Here is a 21,752-nt window from a genome sequence, read left to right on the forward strand (position 1 = left end):
ACAGGTATGGAGTACCAAATGAGATCATATCAGATAACGACTCACACTTCAAGAAGGAGGTGGTGGATCTACTTGAGAAATACAACTTGGCTTTTCATAAGTCATCAACATATAGACCACAAACCAACAAAGTTGTTGAAGCCGTAAATAAAAATGTTAAGAACATACTGTGAAAGATGGTGGAGACCTATAGAGACTGGCTAGCTAAATTGCCTTTTGCACTCTGGGGATATAGAATGTCAATCCGGACATCCATGGGGGCGACCCCTTATTCTCTAGTATATGGAATGGAAGCTGTTTTGCCAATTGAGATCAAACTACTGTCACTGAGAATCGTGGCCGAGTGTCAGATAACAGAAGCAGATTAGCAGCAGAACAGATTCAAAGAATTGATGTTGTTTGACGAGAGGAGGTTGAAGGTGTTATAGCATATCTAAGGATATTAGCGCAGAATTGCCAGGGCCTTCAATAAGTAGGTCAACTCTAAGAATCTCAAAGAAGGAAATATGGTGCTCAGAGACAACCGAGCCCCCATCTATGAACCTAGGGGCACATTCAGACCCAATTGGACTGGTCCTTATATCATCAAGTATATTTGGTTAGGAGGAGCAATTATCCTTATGGATCTGGATGGATTGAAGTTCTCACAGCTGATCAACATAGACAAGCCGAAGAAATACTATCCGTAAGAGGCTCGCTAGGCCGAAAACCCAAAAGAGTGACCCAAGCAAAAGTTAGAGCATGAGAAATTAGAACTTCAGAAAAATAGAGTTCGCATGGTCGAAAACCCAAAAAGGAGGCTTTGGCAAAAGTTAGGGCACAAAAGGAGAGAGTTAATACTCTAGTGAAATCGAACCAAACTACGTAAGGCCTGATTCCCATTTTTGGGATACATAGGCAACTTCATCCTGAAGTTTAGCCATAACCATCTCCAACTCAACCATCCTGTCTATTTGTTTGATCGGTCCATCTTTCCATCATCTATCAGCTTGGTTGTGTTACCCCTATTTGGCAGAAGGGCCAATTGTAAGATAAAGTAAGTGATGATGAATGCGATTGCAAGCAGTTATGATCTTTTGATTCAGGATTGTACATCTTAAGGGTTAATTCCATGTATGTCAGGTCATGAACATTTCTAAAAATTATTTTGAAAAGTTTTAATGAAGTTGATTTTCTCAAAATTTCCCTTTTTGCAACCCAGACCATTCTTTAGACCAAAAAGAAAAAATTTCAGTGATCACAACTTTAATTATATGATTTCAACACAAGTACATTCTCCAACTCTTTGATTAAATCAAAGTTGTTTTTACATCATTAAAACTTGAAAAGAAAAGTCTAAGGTCACAAATGAGTCAGGTGATCATTTTTTGCCTCCTGTCTGCACTCTCGGAAGTCTCGTAATCAAGGAAGGCACAACCTATGCCTCATCCTCAAGCCAAGCCACACACTCGTCAAAAAGGGTGTAATTGAAGCTAATAACTGGGACCGGAAGTTCTCTCGTCCTCCAAGCATTGAGCTATCGAGCCAAGTGCGAAACATGAATTGGAAATGGAGCAGGGTATTCCACCCGTTCCTCCGGACAAGTCTGATCATGCCCAAACTGGCATCTAAACCTGAATGAAAAATAGAACACGAAGTGCATGAGGCCAATCAACTGTATACCCATATGTCGGGACATGTTGTAGCCTATCTTAGCCAAATCAAGCCAAGGGCAATGACAAGTGATGTCAGCAGCAGAACTGCTGCATATCCAGTCGCACCATAATTTCTCTGAGGGAAAGTCCACTAGCTGCTGGCAAAAGAAGTAGGCTTTAGCCGAATACTCGGACAAGGCTCCACTATTTTCAGCTTATCCATCAACCACCCTTGGGAAGGGATAAAAATAAGAGAGATTAAAAAATAGAGATATTTACGTTGAGAGAAAAGTAAGGAAAGGGCTTTGAGAGGAAAATAGAGAGTAAGTACTGAGTGATGTGAGAAATCATAAATAAAAAATGGTGGGAAACAATACTTGGAAAAGTAGCGGACTCCCTGCAAACCTAGTAGTCTCTCGCCGATGAAAAGTGTCTAAACCCGTCAAAGTCTCGGCTAATACCAAACCTATGTAGCTCTTACCTTCCTTGAGGCATTGGGCCACTTCAATTAACCTAATGCTGGCTCCGCCGCAACTAAGGGCAAGAAGGAAGTGTGCAAGCAAACATAAGTAGAGGGCATGTTGACGATAACCTCGCCAGAGAAGGTCACCTCTGTCTCCAATGCTGGAAAATCGATGAATCAAGTCGGGTGTATCCAATTCACCATCATGAGCCAAGGACCGAACCTCGTGTAAAGTAAGTCCACATATCCGTTCAAGAGCCCGTGCATGGCCAAAACGGGGTTGAGGCCTAATCTCCTTATCACGCTGGAACTCCATAAAAGCTTGAAACTCTTCAAAGGTTAGACACATCTTCTGTGCTCTGAAGTGAAACATGTGTGTAACCAGCTTCCAGCATCGAACAACAGCATGAAGGAATGGAAAATAAAGTGAAGTACGACTCAATAAAAAAAGTACATTTATGCCGAAACCACGAAAATTTACCTTTTTCCGTGCCGTCTAAAGTGGCCGTCCAATCCTTGAGTCTCTCGGCAAGGAATGTCTCAATTTCCAAAGAAAACAGCAGCAAAGGTGGTATTCTGTCGAAGAAACAGCGAGAGAAGGCATTTATAAAGTATAAGGTTGGATGAGTGGATGACAGTTGTCAACCAACTGTCTAGCCACATGCCTTGATTGACAGGCCATATTTCTCAGCCAATCGTCCACCTTGGTGGCCGGCCGACCAAGCTTGTTGGCTAGGCAGTTGGCAGGAATGTTATGTCGGTCCCTCTTTTCTTTGAGGTCTTGTTTTGAGTCTTTTGTGTCTAGCAAGTGTAAATAGCTGTGTGTAGGTTGTTTTTACTTTGTTTTTCATTTATTAAGTTGTATTTTGCATTTTGGGTTAGTTGTTGGCTCAATATTCGGTTGCAAACATCGTTCAAATACAAGAATTTTCAGTCTCAAATTCAAAGTACAATCAATTTTATGCAAGTGTGGTGCTATTCTCAAGATGCAAAATAAAACTCCTTTTATAAAATTGCAGGGTTTTACCCTGATCATAGTTTTTACAAAAGAGGGAATACAAGTGTTTTAAAACAAAAGTAAAGACCTATCTGAAGCTATACAAGTGCTAAACTACCAAAACAAAAGGAAAAAAAATACAAAAGTTAGTATCGATCACATCAGGCTCGAGAGGCCCTCTTCGTCCTCTTTCGTGGAAAGGACTTAGGGGCACTATCGCCACCAGCACCGCTATCGTCAAAGGAATGAGACTCCAAGTCGTTGCCATCCTCTCCATTCCCGGACCTAGAACCAGTCTCAGCCTCTTCTCCGCTCACTGAATCTGAGCCAACATTATCATCCTTGCTTTCGAACTCTGAGTGCCTACTCGCTGTCTCCTCGGGGCCGCTACTCTCATCATCAGCTCCACTCAAAACTTTCTCCGAGAAGGAGGAAGTCTCCTCTGCCTAAGACTCTCTGCTCTGGCTCTAGGCATCCCTACCTCTGCCCCGACCTCGATTCTCATCCCTGCCATGTGCTGGGGCCTGTTTGCCTCTCCTTCTTGCTGCCGAAAGAGGTGCCACTAGTGCCGCCAGTGCCGTCGATGCCACTGGCGCAGGTGGAGGCTAAAAATAAGAAACAAAAAAATTAGTACAGAGCAGTGCATGATTAGTATAGAGCAGTACAAAGTGTCAAAGCAATATCAGTGCAAAATCAGCATGATTATGACAAATTAGTACAATGTGGTGCAGAATAGCATGAATATAGCAAAAGAGAATCAGTGGAAGTCAGAGGAATGAAAAAGGTAGAATACTTGATAACCATGGAGGGTGAGCAATGTCTCCCTCCTCTACACTATTTGGACTAGAGAGTCGACCAATCCAAAGAGGTCGTCCACGTACTCCAATGGCACTTGCAAATGAGTTTCAACATCAGTATACAAAAAAAGGGAATGTGAAATACAAACTGTAAGGTAAAGTGCATACTTGCTGCACGTTAGGGTCCCTGACGTATCCATGCTCTCTTTCGGTGGATCGACCAGAATCTGATAGGCTGTCCCACTTGGCCGCCAACATGGGATCACTGTCGAGATCACTGGTAGACAGGCTACATAAGTAATAGCAAGAGCAGCCCCACCAAGGCTCGACAGTATGATGTGCACTTGTAATGTGAGCTTTAGTCAAGGGAGGTATCAGATAGGTCCTATTTAACTTAGAGTAGTCCCCGACCACTTAGAAGAAATCGACATCCTGCCCCGCCATAAACTGTATGATAGCCCCGACTGGAAGCTTATCAACTGTCCTTATAGACGGAGGAGGAGGAGGAACAGGAATAACCGGAGCAGGTAACCCCAGGTTCTGACGCACGAACCTCTCTCCGAGATACCAGGTCCGGCAGAAAGAACCCTCCAGTAAGATCTGAAACAGAGAGGTGGCCCAGGACCCTGCGTACTCATCCCGGGTCCCAGCTGGCATCATCGTCCACGATTGCCACATAATTTGTAGATAAAGAATTCATAATTGTTAGTTGTCATTAGTTGTCAGAATGTTGATCAAAGCAGTATAGCTGAATGAAATGGGTATGAGTTTCAGATTACCTCATGCACCATCACCATGTCAAAGAATCGGTGGTAATAAGTAAAGGTGGTATCATCGCGGCGCCTAAGGAGATACCTGTTGTCATACTGTCGGGAGTAAGGCACGACTGCCTCTACCTTATCCCATGGAACTGGGGCAAGGACAAGGAAATATGCGTATACTTGCAGCTGCAAGAAGAGATCAGTTTATCTGAGTTAACAAGTATGAAATGGAGATGAAGACAGAAAGTGCAAAGCAGAAAACATAAGGAACAAATAGAAAGTGTCGTGTGTACCTCTCAGGCTCTCCAGTAGCCTCCGACCATATTCCCCTTCTTGCAGGAACTAGAGCTCATGTAGGGTGGCAAGGCCAGCACTACCCCAATCGTAGAACTGGACTCGGGGCAATACCACTAAGGTGCTTAGCACGTACAAGCCTACGGTATTCTACCTGCTCACAAACAAGGTGGTACTGAGGAGATGTATCAAGAAGCCTCCGGTGTACTGCTCAATCTTCTCCTGGTTCTTCGGATGGCTCCCATGGAAGTGATCGTAAAACCAGCTGTATCTGACCATAGCCGGCCTATCCAGAGGAGGGCGTGCTCTGAGCAAGTGAATCTACGCGGCCTCTCACTGGCCCATGTCAAGGTCGAAAGGAATCGGGTCACCCCCTACTCTCAAGCCAGCGATCATCAAGAATTCATAGGGAGTCAACATTATCTCCCCGGTGGAGGAGAAGTGGAAGGAGTTGGTGGTGTCCCATCACCTCTCTGGCCAACAATCGCGCGAGCCCGGAACATAATAGACCGAAGACCACCTCGTCGACTAGCTCGTGGACCCGAGTGGAGAGGTCCTAGTACCAATCCCTCGCTGTCACGGCCTCGTATCCTATCTAGGAGAGAGCATCACCTTGTGTTGAAAAGAAAGAAAGTGTCAGGTGTATAACAGAATGAAAAGCAGTAATGAAATGGCGAAACAAACAAAGTACATGAAAATAAAGTTCTTACCTCCGCAGCGTCAAGGGAAAGATAAGAGGTTCACTCCCTTAACAGTAAATCCTCGGGCATGCCCATAGTAAAGTCCTCAAAGCGCAACATGTCACCGGGGGCCACCGCATGTGTTCACAGATGGTAGGTGGCCAGGTCGAATGGCCTCACCCTTAGTAGAAGTTACTTGGGCTTGGGCCCTGGGGGATAGATCTCCTCTACCTCAATGTTGGCGGCGATGTCCTCTGCCGCCCTGCCAGCCTCATTAGCTATAGGCTCCTCAACCTTAGCAGTAAGTGGAAGTACTGATACCTCAAGAAGGCCACCGTCATGAGGAATGTCATCCGCCATATGAAAAATAGTGGGCGGTGAGAAAAACTGAGGTAAGATGAGTAAAAAAGGATGAGAGAGGCCAAAAGTCAAACCCTAGGGAGAGAAAAGTCAAAACCTGGAAAAAAAAGTGCAAAAACCAAGAAAAACACGAGAGAAATGAGCCCAAAGAAATGAGAACCCATAAAACTCAACCAAATCAAATTTGAACCAGTTCAAAATGTAGAGGATTATGGATGCTTTACGAATAAAGTTTGCATGGATGTGGGTAATGCGAGTAAAACACAAATCTCGAGAGAGAACACCTGGAGAGAGAGAGAGAGAGGGTTTTCGGATGTGTAGGAGTGAAGAAACGAGGCCCTTGTTTTGTTTCAAATAGCCATGGAGGCGAAATGCCGAAACTGCCCTCGAAAACTAATCAGGTGGCCGACCGTCCCCTTTGTGTGGTTGGCCGACTCCTCTTCTGGTCTAGGGCTGGTTTTTACTGAGGCCTTGCTTGTTCCATGCATGGAGAATCCTGTATACAGCTAAAGGGGAAAATTGAAGAAATTAGGTTTGTTTCGTTTACAGAAAGTTTCGAATGTGATTCCAAATATGCTGTTTCAAGTCCTATCATTTCTCTAAAGTAAGAAGTGCTTCGATCTAAAGCTTGAGCAAGTTGTATCCTTTTTTTGAGCATCCTCCATGCGGTAAGTCAAAGATCTTTATGAGGTGTTTTTAATATTGCTTTTTGTTTATCTGTTCAAATCTGTTGCCTATTATGTTGTATGGAACGTGCATCGTATCATATTTCGCATTAATTATCAGATTATGTTGTATTCATGTGCATTGTGTTTTTCGTTTTGTTGTATTCACCCCTATCACTTGAGTTTGATTTGACTTGTACCCCTTTCCCTTTCTACACGAGGCATAGTTTGGCTTGTACCTTTTGTCTCACCTCCTCTCTTCGTCAAATGTAGTTTGGCTCGCATCCTTCCTCGGTTACAACCTTCTCTCTCTCTATGTATGAAATATGGTGAGATACGCTTGTTGGTTATACCACACTTTTGTTCACCTTGGTTATAACCTTCTATCTCTTTCTATAAAATACAGAGAGATATGCCTGTTGGTTACGCTACCCTCCTGTCCTTTTGCGTGAAACGCGTTAGGATGTTACTTTCCTTGATTAAAACCTTCCATTTCTCTGTATGAAATACAAAGAGATATGTCTGTTGGTTACACCAGTTTTCTTCTTGCTCTGTTAAAACCTTCCCTCTCTCTATATGAAATACAGAGAGATACGCCTGTTGGTTACACTATCCTTGTTTTCCAGTTAAAACCGCCCCTCTCCATATGAAATACATCGAGATACATCTGTTGGTTACACCACTTTTGCTCACCCTAGTTACAACCTTCCTTCTCTCCGTATGAAATACGGTGTGATACGCTTGTTGGTTGCACCATTTTTCCTCCTTTCATGTGAAACGTGTTTGGAATCTTTATTTGCTTACTCTTTTCGATGTGAAGCACTATTAGATTTGTTTTGGCTTAAGCTTGAGACTTGTTACATTCATATGCTGTCATTTTGATTATTGCTCATTGTATTGTCTTGCATGCTCATGGATTTTCAAAAATAACTGGCTTCGCGAGGCGTGTAAGTCTATCTTTCAATTATATTTTTTTTGTACATATCATTTGCATCTTACCTGTCGTGACCCGAACCCGCCCCTATGGGTTAAGGACATAACCGGCTAGTAATCGTAGGATTACCTACGGCCTCAAACCATTTCAGATTTAACTCATCAGAGTAAAGGGACCAAATGGAAGCAAAATTTAAAACTTTGTCCATAGAGCTATGCTTACGTGGCACATCATAACAAACCATACATTCACATATTAATAATTCATATCAGAAAGTATAGTAGCATAAGGTTCTGTACAGACAGGATCATTCAAGTCTAAGTCAGCCTACCAAAACTATATACAAACATAAAGCAAAGTCCTCACTAACAAGTCAAAATAAAATAAATAAGGAGAAGGGCGAAGACTGGTCTCGTGCGTGAGACGCAATGGCTGACTCTTCAAAACCTTGGTTGTCCCACACAAACTTTACTAAGGCTGGGTTTGGATCTCTCTTGGCTCACCTACAAACACATGAATGAACGTGAGCGAAAGCCCAGTGAATAATATCAAATAAAGAAGATGCATTAGGACAAAATACATCGGACGGCCTTGGGCCCAATTCACATTTCTATTTAATACATATAGATACATAGGTCAAACAGCTGCGGTTCCAAACATGTCGGACGGCCTCGGGCCTGATCCATTCATGTCAGACTGACCTTTGGCCCAACCATTCTTTCATTCATGTCAGACTGGCCTTTAGCCCAACCATTCTTTCATTCAGACTCATATTGGCCTCTGGCCCATTCGTTCTATTATTCAAACTCATACTGGCCTCTGGCCCATTCATTCTATCATTCAGACTCAAACTGGCCTCTGGCTTATTCGTTCTATCATTCAAACTCATACTGGCCTCTGGCCCATTCGTTCTATCATTCAGACTCATACTGGCCTCTGGCCCATTCGTTCTATCATTCAGACTCATACTGGCCTCTGGCCCATTCGTTCTATCATTCAGACTCATACTGGCCTCTGGCCCATTCGTACTATCATTCAAACTGGCCTTTGGCCCAATCATTCTTTCATGTCAAACATTTGTCCACCATTCAAATTAACAAACTTATAAGACTTACATGGAAGTAAGCAATTGGACAAACAACATATATCTTTATTAAGATATTACTCACAGTGATCGGTTGGTTGGCTTGACCTGGAACTTGACCCTACACATCACATAACATACATGGGTCACAAACAATTTAATCCGTTCCTTAATTCATATATTCCTCTTTAGGCTTCTTTCTTATCCTTTTAACTCATTTACAATGCTCAATGCATGCCTAAGAGTACTTGGAAGTGAAAGAGAACGGAAAACGAAACACAAAATGTATTTTCAAAATTTCAAAAACAGGGGTCCCTGCTCGAGCGTGGACTTCCCCGCTCAAGCGGACCCATGAGGTCTGCAAAAGTACTGGTTACATCAATTTCACGCTCGAGCGCGAACTCAGACGCTCGAGCTGAAGGTCTGTCTACATAGCTCCCTGCTCGAGCGTGAAATTCCCCTGCTCGAGCGGACACCATGTCTGCAAAAATACTGGGAGCCCGAATTTCACGCTCGAGCGGCGGTTCTCTCGCTCGAGCGGACATCAAATTTTCTGGATTTTCCAGAACATGTTCTTGAGCTTCAACTTGATATTCAAAGGCTCTAAATGCATGATTTTGGCTCAAACTTCACATATACATATACCAACATGGTATAAACACCAAATTACAACATTATAAAGCTCATTTCCAAGAATTACTTACATGCATGACTCAAATTAACCCAAACTCATCACCAACATATTAAATTCAAACATTCAAAACTCACACCTCCATGATTTGCACATGCATGTGAGAAATACTCATTATTCCCAACTTAATTGATGAAGAGGTGATCAAATACATGGACTTCAACCAAAATTCAACATGGATTACACACTTTATGCCCAAACATGGAAATTTATAGCAATTTCTTACATGCATGCATCTATTGACTTCAAATTCCACAAAACCAACTTAATCTCATCATAGTCAATTTAATTCATGCTCTTGATCATTATTCAACCTTGATTTTACAAAATTACAATTTGAAATCCATGAATTTACTTACCTAGAGGCTTTAATCTCCACAAATTCTAGTTGAATCTTGAGTCCAACCTTCCTATTTCTCAAACTTGAGCCAAACACACAATTCTCCTTCTTTTTCCCTCTCTAGCCGACCCTCTTTCTCTCTCTTAGAGTTGATATCAGCCGAAAAATAAGAAAAGAGAGGAATTGAGCATGTAATGGCCCTCTAATTCACTTTATTTTAATATTAAATAATTGAGCACTTAATTCATTAATTTAATCCATTAAATTTGATCCATTAAATTTTACCGTAGGCTCTAAAAATTATGCCAATCACAATGGCGTAATTAATTTCAGGTTCTGTGGCCGATAAGGCCTTCAATTTAAATTCCAAAGCAGCTAATCAAACAGATATTCCTACGGTGAACAGATAGAATTTCCAAACCACATATTTTCACATAAATGGCACACATAAACATATTAAACACATAATCACATTCATAATAAGGACCAATTAGCATAATATGGAACAGGGTTATCATAGTCTTCCCCCCTTTAGGAAGTTTGGTCCTCCAAACTTAACTTACCTTCGTCGGAAAACAAATGTGGATAGCGTAGTCGCATTTCATTCTCTTTTTCCCATGTAGCATCCATCCCATAGTGTTCTTTCCATTCCACTTTCACTATTGGGATGGACTTGCATCTCAGCTGTTTTACTTGCCGGTCAATGATTCGTTCCGGCCATTTGGCGTATTCCATATTCTCATCAATTGCTACCCGGTGATAATCAATCACATGAAATGGGTCTCGAAGATGACCCCTCAACATCGACACATGAAACACATTATGGATTTGCTCGAATCCCGGTGGCAAAGCAACTCTATAAGCAACTGGGCCAAGCTTTTCCAGAATTTGGAACGGCCCAATGTAACGGAGCGACAACTTGCCCTTTTTTCCAAACCTGACTTGGCCTTTCATCGGAGACACACGAATAAATACACGGTCACCGACCTCATACTCAAGAGGTCTTCTTCGAGCATTTGCATAATTCTTTTGTTGGTCCTGAGCTGTTTTAAGCCTTTGCTGTATGGTTTTGATTTTTTCAGAAGTATCTTGCATAATTTCAGGCCCAAGTAAAGCCCTATCCCCGACTTCTGTCCAACAAATCGGTGATCTACACCTTCTGCCATACAAAGCCTCGTATGGTGCCATACCGATACTGGAGTGAAAGTTGTTATTGTATGCAAATTCTGCAAGTGGCAAATAGTCTTCCCAACTCCCCTGAAAATCCAAGGCACACATTCTCAACATCTCTTCTAACGTCTGTATGGTCCGTTCTGATTGCCCATCTGTTTGTGGATGGAATGCAGTACTAAATCTTAGTTCTGTTCCCATAGATTCCTGCAAACTCTTCCATAATCTAAATACAAAATTTGGATCTTTATCCGACACAATAGATACCGGAACTCCGTGTAAATGGACAATCTCATCAATATATATTGTAGCCAATCTATAAGCATTAAATGTAGTTCTAACTGGTAGAAAATGTGCAGATTTAGTCAGTCTATCAACTACAACCCAAATAGAATCCATACCTCGAGGTGTCCGAGGTAGACTCACAACAAAATCAATGGTCACATGTTCCCACTTCCATTCAGGAATAGGGAGAGGTTGAAGTAGACCGCCTGGTTTCTGATGTTCAGCTTTAACTTGCTGACATTGTAGACACTTGGACACATATTCTGCAATTTCTTTCTTCATTTTTGGCCACCAATAGCTTTGTTTCAAATCTCGATACATCTTATTGTTACTCGGATGCATAGAAAACATGGATTTATGGGCTTCATCTAAAATCCTTTTCTTTAGTTCTGGAATATCTGGGACACACATACGGTTTCGAAATCTCAACACTTCATTTTCAATGCTAAACTCTGCTTTCGAACTTGTTTCAAATTCATCAATCACTTTCTTGAGGAGTTCATCATCTTTCTGTTTCTATTTAATTTCCTCAATGATTGCCGGTTCGGCTGAAATAGCGGCTATCAATCCGCCCTGTTCACACAATACCACTTCAATTTCAGATTTTTCAAAATCTTGCAAGATTTCCTTCTGTTCAGTAAGCAAACAAGCCATACTCCCCATTGATTTCCTGCTCAAGGCATCAGCAACTGTGTTAGCTTTCCCGGGGTGATACTGGATCTCAAGATCATAGTTTTTTATCAGTTCGAGCCATCTCCTCTGTTGTATGTTCAACTCCTTCTATGTAAAGAAGTACTTCAGACTTTTATGATCTGTGTAGACTTCACACTTTGCCCCATACAAATAATGCCGCCATATTTTCAAAGCAAAAACAACTGCGGCCAATTCTAAATCATGCGTTGAGTAGTTCTTCTCGTGTGGTCTCAATTGTCAGGAGGTGTAAGCAATAACCTTTCGTTTCTGCATTAATACACAACCCAAACCTTTATAAGACACATCACTGAAAATTACAAAATTTCCCGTACTTGTGGGCAATGTCAATACTGGTGCAGTGGTCAATCTCGTTTTCAATTCATGAAATGCTGATTCTCTTTCGTCGTTCCATTCAAATGATTGCCCCTTTCACAAATCTCCTGTAATAACCAGCTAAGCCCATAAAACTACGGACTTCTGTCACATTTGTCGGTGTAGGCCAGTTCACAATTGCCTCTATTTTCTGTGAGTCCACTGAAATTCCTTCCTTGTTGATTACATGTCCTAAAAAGATAACTTCATCCAACCAAAACTCACATTTCTTCAGTTTAGCAAATAATTTCTTTTCCCTAAGTATTTGCAGGACAGTTCTCAAATGATGTTCATGTTTAAGTCTGTTCTTGGAGTATATCAAAATGTCATCAATAAAAACCACAACAAATTCATCAAGGTAGGTCTTAAAAATACGGTTCATTAGGTCCATAAATGCTGCAGGTGCATTAGTCACCCCGAATGGCATAACAAGAAACTCAAAATGTCCATACCTCGTTCTGAATGTGGTTTTCTCAACATCTTATGTCTTTACTTTCAACTGATGATACCCGGATCTCAAATCAATCTTGGAAAATACTTGTGATCCCTGCAACTAGTCAAACAGGTCATCAATACGGGGTAAGGGATATTTATTCTTTATTGTTACCTTGTTCAGTTCTCGATAATTGATACACAAACGTAGGGTTCCATCTTTCTTTTTCACAAACAGCACAGGTGCACCCCATGGCGAAGCGCTAGGTCGAATAAACCCTTTGTTAACCAGGTCTTGCAACTGTTCTTTCAGTTCTTTCATTTCAGTGGTAGCCATTCTGTAGGGAGTTTTAGAAATAGGTTGGGTGCCTGGCATAGTCTCAATTGTAAACTCTATCTCCCTGTCCACCAATTCCCCCAGTAGTTCATTTGGAAACACATCTGGAAATTCTCTAACAATAGGGATATCATTCAATTCAACATTTATAGATTGCTCAGACAACACAAAACACAAATAAACCTGACACCCTTTCCTGATCAGTTTACATGCCTTCATTGCAGATATTAAATAAGGTGGAGGTACTACCCCGTTACCCACAAACACAATTTCCTCCTGTTCTAGTGGTCTAAACACAACCCGTTTTGTCACACAGTCAATGGTGGCACAATATTTAGTTAACCAATCCATGCCCAAAATTACATCAAAGTTCCTAAAGTTCAAGGGTAATAAATCCACATATAAAACGGCATTCCTAACACACATGTCACAAAAACGATATACAGATTCACACAATACAGATTCCCCGGATGGAGCAGATACACATAGTAGATATGGCAATAATTCTAGAGGTCTACTTAATCTAGATGCAAATGCACATATCACAAAAGAGTGTGTTGATCCGGAGTCAATTAACACAAAGGCATCCTGATTACATATAGAAATAGTACTTGAGACGACTGCGTTGGCATTCCGTGTATCGCCCGGAACAAGCGCAAAAACGCTCCCTTGTCTCACGGTATCTCCGGTGATTGTAGATCTCATAGTATTTCCCGGCTTCGGGATCGATGCAGTTGAGCTAATAGCTAGCTTCCCACTGTTCTGATTACAACCTCGGGCCATGTGCCCTTGTTTACCACATTTGAAACAAGCTCCTGACACACGATAACAAACCCCACGGTGCCTTTTGCTACAAATATTGCACATGGGAGATGTGTGTCGGGAAGAATTTGAGGTATTTGAGGAGCCCGTGTTTTGCTTTTTCAAAAATTTCTTCTTTGAGAAGAAGCCTTACCTTTTATTGCCTTTCCAGTCAGTTGTGGACTTAGTCTGTCTAGCTATGTTAGCTTCTGATATTATGGCCCTGTCTAGCACCCCAAAGTAGGTTTCCAGCATCAAGACATTCACCCTTTCTAAAATGTCACTTCGAAGCCCACCTTCAAAATGTCTCGCCTTCTTATAATCAGTGTCAATCGCGTGTGGTGCAAACCTGGCCAATTTAGTGAATTTGGCCTCGTACTCGGCTACAGTCATACTGTCTTGCCTAAGTTCCATGAACTCTGACACTTTCCTGTCCCGAACACATTGCGGGAAGTATTTATCATAGAAAATTTTCAAAAATTTCGTCCAGTCAACATCCTTGTGATTTTCACGCATTAGCATCCACCATCTTCTTGCCTCGTCTTCTAGCGTAAAGGTGGTTAGAAGTACTTTCTGTGTCTCCGAACATGAGAACACTTCAAACAACTTTTCGATGTCGAGAACCCATGCTTCGACTTTCAACGGATCTAATCCCCCGTGGAACTGTGGTGGTTTCATTTTCTTGAACTCTTTGGTGAGAGCTATTATTCGGTCATCATTCTGATTATCTGGCACAGGTGGTGCCAGAGGTAGAGGTGGAGGATGTGGTTGCTGCCACTGTTGTTGCCACTCTTGTTGTTGCTTCAATGTTTCTGCCATTTCCAGAATCAACCTTTCCATTCTATCCATTCTGGCAGTAGAGGACTCCTTTATCTTATCACCTCATGTTCTCACCATCTGATTAAACTTGCATTATACTTTATACAAAAGGTTCACAGGTATGCATATTCTAAAGAGCATACATATTCAAATAATTTGCAATGCAAGCAAATCACAAACTTATGGCACATAATTGTTCATATCAAAACACTTAAGCATATTCTCGATGCTTCCAAATTCATACTTAACACATGAATGCATCCTAGATCTTTTTTAGACGCTTATTGCTCATTTGGACAAGTATGTGAGTTATTAACTCGTGCTCTGATACCACTCTGTCATGACCCGAACACGCCCTTATGGGTTAAGGACATAATCGGTGAGTAATCGCGTGATTACCTATGTCCTCAAACCATATCAAACTTAACTCATCAGAGTAAAGGGGCCAAACGGAAGCAAAATTTAAAACTTTGTTCATAGAGCTGTGCTTACATGGCACATCATAACAAACCATACATACATGTATTAGTAACTCACATTAGAAAGTACAGTAGCATAAGGTTCTGTACAGACAGGATCATTCAAGTCTAAATCAGCCTACCAAAACTATATACAAACATAAACCAAAGTCCTCGCCAACAAGTCAAAATAAAATAAAATAGCAGAAGGGCGAAGACTGGTCTCGTGTGTGAGACACAAGGGCTGACTCTTCAAAACCTTGGTTGTACCACACAAACTTCACTGAGGCTGGGTTTGGATCTCTCTTGGCTCACCTACAAACACATGAATGAGCAAGAGCAAAGGCCCATTGAATAATACCAAATAAAGAAGATGCATTTGGCCTAACCATTCTTTCATATTTAATACATATTTCTATTTAATACATATATATACATAGGTCAAACAGCTACGGTTCCAAACACGTCGGACGGCCTCGGGCCTAATCCATTCATGTTAGACTAGCCTTTGGCCCAACCATTCTTTCATTCATGTCAGGTTGGCCTTTGGCTCAACCATTCTTTCATTCAGACTCATACTGGCCTCTGGCCCATTCGTTCTATCATTCAAACTCATACTGGCCTCTGGCCCATTCATTCTATCATTCAGACTCATACTGGCCTCTGGCCCATTCGTTCTATCATTCAAACTCATACTAGCCTCTGGCCCATTCATTTTATCATTCAGACTCATACTAGCATCTGGCCCATTCGTTCCATCATTCAAACTGGCCTTTGGCCCAATCATTCTTTCATGTCAAACATTTGTCCACCATTCAAATTAACAAACTTATAAGATTTACATGGAAGTAAGCAATTGGACAAACAACATATATATTTATTAAGATATTACTCATAGTGATCGGTTGGTTGGTTTGCCCTGCAGCTTGACCCTACACATCACATAACATACATGGGTCACAAACGATTTAATCCGTTCCTTAATTCACATATTCCTCTTTAGGCTTCTTTCTTATCCTTTTAACTCATTTACAATGCTCAATGCATGCCTAAGAGTACTTGGAAGTGAAAGAGAACGGAAAACGAAACACAAAATGTATTTTCAAAATTTCAGAAATAGGGGTCCCCGCTCGAGCGTGGACTTCCCCGCTCGAGCGGACCCATGAGGTCTGGAGAAGTACTGGTTACATCAATTTCACGCTCGAGCGCGAACTCGGACACTCGAGCTGAAAGTCTGTCTACATAGCTCCCCGCTCGAGCGGACACCATGTCTGCAAAAATACTGGGAGCCCGAATTTCACGCTTGAGCGGCGGTTCTCTCACTCGAGCGGACATCAAATTTTCTGGATTTTCTAGAATATGTTCTTGAGCTTCAACTTGATATTCAAAGGCTCTAAATGCATGATTTTGGCTCAAACTTCACATATACATATACTAACATGGTATAAACACCAAATTACAACATTATGAAGCTCATTTCCAAGAATTACTTACATGCATGACTCAAATTAACCTAAACTCATCACCAACATATTAAATTCAAACATTCAAAACTCACACCTCCATGATTTGCACATGCAAGTGAGAGATACTCATTATTCCCAACTTAATTAATGAAGAGGTGATCAAATACATGGACTTCAACCAAAATTCAACATGGATTACACACTTTATGACCAAACATGGACATTTATAGCAATTTCTTACATGCATGCATCTATTGACTTCAAATTCCACAAAACCAACTCAATCTCATCATAGTCAATTTAATTCATGCTCTTGATCATTATTCAAACTTGATTTCACAAAATTACAATTTGAAATCCATGAATTTACTTACCTAGAGGCTTTAATCTCCACAAATTCTAGTTGAATCTTGAGTCCAACCTTCCAATTTCTCAAACTTGAGCCAAATACACAATTCTCCTTCTTTTTCCCTCTCTAGCCGACCCTCTTTCTCTCTCTTAGAGTTGATATCAGCCAAAAAATAAGAAAAGAGAGGAATTGAGCATGTAATGGCCCTCTAATTCACTTTATTTTAATATTAAATAATTGAGCACTTAATTCATTAATTTAATCCATTAAATTTGATCCAAATCAATTTCCAATTAAATTTCACCGTAGGTTCTAAAAATTATGCCAATCACAATGGCCTAATCAATTTCAGGTTCTGTGGCTGATAAGGCCTTCAATTTAAATTCCAAAGCAGATAATCAAACAGATATTCCTACGGTGAATAGATAGAAATTTAAAATCACATATTTTCACATAAATGGCACACATAAACATATTAAACACATAATCACATTCATAATAAGGACCAATTAGCATAATATGAAACAGGATTATCACATTACCCATGAACCATGCTGGTTTGATTCCTTGCAAAGGGATATGCAGGCAACTTTCCAGTTCAACCAACTGCATCTGCATTTTGATTGCTTGCCCAAGTCTTATGACCTTATCAAATGGATCGTCTTTGGGCTTTGGCATTCACTCACATCATTTCATGACTCTGAGCTTTGTCAAAGAGGAGAAGCTGTAGACACCTCATTTTTGACCGCTCTTAAGACTTGGGCACCTTATGTGAACACTCAATGATGAATTAGTACGTTGTACAATTTTTCAATTTCCTTAGCAAAAGGCTTTAATTTTCCAACTTCAAAGCCCAAACCTTGCACCCCCCTTTGAACCAAAACCTAATTTTCTTCTAGCTTGACCACTTAGAGGCCTGCTAGCTAACAGGTGGTCGGCATGCCAATTTTAGTGGCCAACCGTCCTCTTCCATGGCCGGCCAGCTAGGTTTCCTGGCAGACAAATGTTTGTTGCCAGCTATCCCCTCCATATGCATGCCTTGCAACAGCTAGCTCCATGCAAATATTTTCGACTGAGAAACCTATTTTTCTATAAATAGATGACCATCCCCTATGGTTTTAGGTTAGAAAAATTCTTCAAGTACCCAAACCTTGCTAAAGACTCTCACTCTCTATCTTGCAATAGATATACACTATACATACAATTCCTAAACAAATATTTTGAGTCTCCTTGCTGAGATTATTGAGCTAAAATTTCAGCCCTTGAGAGTGAGCGTCTTGTGGTTTGTGAACAAAAGATTGTCTTCTCTTCAAAGGTATAACTCTTGCCATCTTTTGCCCACACTTCACTCCTCTTTTTCTTGGTATTTATACTCTATTTTGAACTATTTTTGTGGGATGAAACTTGTGATTTAAAAGCTACTCAAGGTGGAGGGGTTAACCACGCTTTCTTGAACCTTATTACATTCTCAACATTTAGCTGTTGATTTTCAGAGTTTTCAAAGGCTAAAACATGTGATTTTAAGGTCCAAAAAGTGGAGGGGTTAGCCACCCCTCCTCAAGCTTGCTTACTAGTTTTTGTTCTATTCCATTTTGCTTGTTTTTTTAGCCTCTTTTTTTTTTCCCAAGTAATTTCAGCACTATTTTTGCTATTTTTGGGGATGTTTTAATTGTTTTCTTAGCTTATACTTTGAATATCATGCTTGTCTTATTATAAGTCCTCATAGATTTGGTGGTTTAAGCCTTAGCCACCAATCTATTTGAGTTAATAGCTTTTTTATTTTTTATTTTTTATTCCATAGTTTTCATACATAATCTCACACTTATAATAATCATCTCTTCAACCTCCCTCATTTTTTGGTTTTCTTTGTTTAAGAGTTGTTTCAAACAATTGATTGTTGTTTAAGGTATGAGAAAGAGACCTTCCATGCTTAATGGTTTAATCTCTTCAGAGGTTCATTACCAAGGCATTACATCTCTCACATGCCAAGCACAACTTATTGTTTGACACTTCTCTTCATTAGTGGATGTAATTATCATTTTTGGACAAAATGAATAAAGAATGGCAAGGTAATGTAAAAGAAATTAAAATTGGAATAAAAAGCGGTAAAGAGTAATAAAATTTGTTTGGGTTCAATCGGACGTTATATTGAACCCATTGAGTCTTGAGTCATTACATACTCTTTAGTGATGTTAATGAGTTAATAATAAATGTTTACCACTTCCCTTGAGGCAACTCCATGATAGGGAGGAGGTTTTGTTGGTCTTCTATTGCATTTATTGATCTTTTGTCCTATCGATCCATAAATCATCATGCAACAACCTTGCGACAATTGATGGTTTGTGACTCGGGTCTACTCCTTCCTTGATCAGTTTCATGATAGGGAGAGGCAGAAAGGATAAACATCCCCTAGAAACACTCTGTTTTTGCTCTGTTTCAATTTTGTAACAGCGGGGCAGAACCCAAAAATAGTGGCCGGTAGACCACCACTCCATCCAAGTTGGCCACCTTTTTGTGTGCAGGCAGTATCATTTTGATGACACAACAGAGCAGAAGCTGAGGCAAAAACAAAATTAATTTCTGACTGCAAACAAAAAAGAATCTGGCAGCAAAGCAAAGGAGCTTCCGGGAGGATGTTCTCGATTGTACGTGTGGTTCTTTGACTCCCGTTCGAATTCATTAGGTTGTAGCTCTTAGATTAATTAATGTGTTGTAGCTAGTTAATTAAATTCCTTCGAATGTGTAATGATTAGTTAAATTTAGCTTATTCATTCATTTGGATTTGTAATAAGTAGTTATTTCGAACATTGATTCGGACCCTCCCGTGTGAGGGTGAACTTGTAATATTGTGTATGTCTTCCAACTCCCATTGCTTTCTCCATTTTATTTACTTGCTTATGATGGTTGCATTCACGTCTTGGTTTCATATCATTACATTGCATAAATATCCATTTTTTTCATACATCGGGTTCGATTCATCATTTTAACATAATTTCCATTTCTTACTTCCTTGAATATGTGTGTTATGACATGCTTTGGGTTGAGCCATATGACATGTTAATAAACCGAACCTAATAATTTCATTTTGTATGTGTTGCATTAGTCACTTGTATATTAGAGCATGCATTTTTCTAACTATTTTCTTCTATTTTGGCTTGCCTCGGTTCTATTTTGGCTTGCCTCGGTTGAGTACTAGGTAAGCATTTTTGCTTTAGCATATTGCATGTGTGTTGGTGTTGCCATATCAAGCATGTTTTCTATGAGGCTAAGTGCTTAGTTGATACACCTCTTGAATGCTAGTGGATGAGGCTTTTTCACTTAAGTTTGGATAATTTGATTAATGTACATGTGAGCTTACTTTTTCAAAGTAGCACATATTTGCAACTCTTTTTGAAACAAACATGAAATCAAAACATTCCAAAATGGGCGTGTTGGTCTATACTTGTGTGCATCACATAGTAAAGATAGCATAGTAATCGAAACAAGAGCATATACTGTACATAAGAATCACATCATGATTAGTGGAGACCGATTTTTGATCGGGTGAGTAGGGTGCTCAATTTATGACCTTCCCCTCTCATACCTAAGTTACCGAGTCGAAAAACTTTGGTTATGACGGACAAGTGGCCTTTGGCACGAGTCATGGGTTTCCTAAATTTCTCAATTTAGGTGGCAACTCTGAAATCTAGAAAGGCAGTCCATTTTTGACATTTCTGATTGTAAATCGATTTTCCAAAGATTTGTCGGATTTGAACTCCTTTGTGTTTTTCTGTTTCACATTGCACTTGTGAAACCAGATTCAAAACTACGGGAGTCCGAACTATAAGGCTATCGTATTTGAGGAGACTAAACCCCTCTGAGGAGCACAAAAAGCAAACTACAACAATTAACATACAATTAGCCTTAAAAAAATAAATAAATAAAATGAAAATTGACTATTTTGATTGTTCAATGGTAACAAAAATGATTGTTCAATCAACAAACATAGTAACTAAAATAACAAACAAACAACTAACTTTAATAATAATAAAAATCATACTAAAATACAATGTGAATGTTCACAATTTGTAATTAACATACAACTAGTCTTAAAAAAAATAAACTAATACCAATATGAAGATTTACACTGCAACGTGAAAATATAAAATAAAAGTGAAAAATGTAAAAATCGAATATTTTGATTGTGCAATGTTAACAAAAATGGTTGTTTAACTAACACATATATAGTAATGAAAACAATAAACATACAACTAACTTGTGAAAAAAAAAATTAGAAATTTATACCAAAATACAATGTGAATATTCATAATTTACAATTAACATATAATTGGCCTTAAAAAAACTAAATTCACACCAATGTGAACATTTATACTTCAACATGAAAACATGAAACGAAATGGAAAGAAAAAAAAAACGACTATTTTGATTGTTTAATGACAACAAAAAATGATTGTTCAAACAACAAGCATAATGACAAACAATATACAAAATATATATATAAAAAAAATCATCAAATACATATTAACGCACCTTTTTAGAAAAATCTGTATATATCAATTGTACAAGCATGCAATAATCATCACTTGTATAATCATGTTGATCAAGTTTGTGCTCCTCCAAATGTCATCGTAACACCTGAAAACACAAATGTGAGCAAGCCAACGGGTGTGTGCCGGAAACCCCTCCGATGCTTAAGTCAGTAACTAGACTAAGGAAGAAAAAGCTCTGTAAATTCAATTGTAATACCTAAAATTAGGGTTTGGTTTGAGCTTTTATAGGTTCCACATGGCATAATCCTAGTAGGATCTAACACTCCTTTGTAGAGTCCTCATAGGAATCACATTCCTAATGGATAATGCTTATCCTTTAG

Source organism: Camellia sinensis, chromosome 6, assembly GCF_055761805.1.
Source record: "Camellia sinensis isolate YWXY chromosome 6, ASM5576180v1, whole genome shotgun sequence".
Taxonomy (NCBI): Eukaryota; Viridiplantae; Streptophyta; class Magnoliopsida; order Ericales; family Theaceae; genus Camellia; species Camellia sinensis.